Genomic DNA, 1327 nt, shown 5'->3' with positions numbered 1-1327 from the left:
ACATTCATTAAATATATGCAGGGTTTTTCTGTGTATCCGTTATACCTCAAAAAAGAGTAGTGTGCCAATAAACTAGCCATGGGATAGAGAGGATCCCAGACTTAGCGTAACTGCCAATTTCCATGGTATAAATATTCCCACCCTGACCAATGAATGTCCAGCTACTGTGATGTCACTGAACTTGGAGTTGGAAGAGATGCACACCTTCTCACTGTACAAGCCAGCTCTGGTATGCCATTAGATAAGAACGCTTTGGACACAACTGAAGAAATTTGAAAGTAGACTGGGTATGTTGGCTGGTATTATTGAATTTATATAGATTTTCTTAGATGTGGTAATAGTAATGTGAATGTGTGGACGAGTGCCTCTATTCTTGTGAGATATATGCTGGAATATCCTGATGGCATCCCTGGTGTTTAAAGACTACACTCAGGGCGCCTGGGTGGCTCAGTCGGTTAAGCATCTGCCTTCAGCTCAGGTCATGATCCCAGGGTCCTGGGATCGAGTCCTGTGTCGGGCTCCAGAGCCTGCTTCTCCCTCTGCCCCTCCTCCCATTCATTCTTTCAATCTCTCTCTCTCTCTCAAATAAATAAATAAAATCTTCAAAAAAAATAATAAAGACTATACTCAGATGGGTGTGTGTATGTGCACGTGTGTGTGTGTGTGTGTGTGTGTATTAAGAGAAGAAGAAAATGTACCAAGAGGTTGATGGCTGAAGATATGGGTGAGGGATACATTGTTGTTCATTAACAAAACCGTTCTTTCAACTTTTCTGAGAGCATAATAGTTTTCAAAAGAAAAAATTAATTTGTTACCAACTGAAGATTTCATATAAAAATCTGGATTTTCATTTTCTACTGAAGAGTCTAAAATTGCAATTTTGGGCTCATGTTCTCAAATAGCACCATTTACCTGAAGCTAACAGACTGGAGATGTGCTTTCCAGTCGATCTTAACCTGGCCCTCTCCTCCTTTGAGTTACCCTCCTGACCCCTGTGGACATTGCATTTGTGCTCCTCGTCCAGAAACCATTCAATGAACTTAAGATGGCCAGCTTCCAAGCACTTGATGGAGAAGAAAAAAAGATGGTGCCTATTTAGTATTCTATTGTTGCTTCTGTAATTATTCTTTTGTACGGTTCCCTAGGCTAATATTTAAAACTAATTTTATGCTTTCTCAAACTCGTTTTACCAGCTCCCTCTGCTGACCCTTTCTAAAAGGATGACACTGCTTAAATCCCTTATAAATTCTGGATTTTAAAATCATATTTCTGGGGTTAGAGAGCTCTAGACATGAAAGAACTTGATGAGGTGACAGTCACCTAAATT

This window comes from Mirounga leonina, unplaced genomic scaffold, assembly GCF_011800145.1.
Source record: "Mirounga leonina isolate KUSES-001 unplaced genomic scaffold, KU_Mleo_1.0 Mir_154, whole genome shotgun sequence".
Lineage (NCBI taxonomy): Eukaryota > Metazoa > Chordata > Mammalia > Carnivora > Phocidae > Mirounga > Mirounga leonina.
This window is presented reverse-complemented; position numbering follows the sequence as displayed.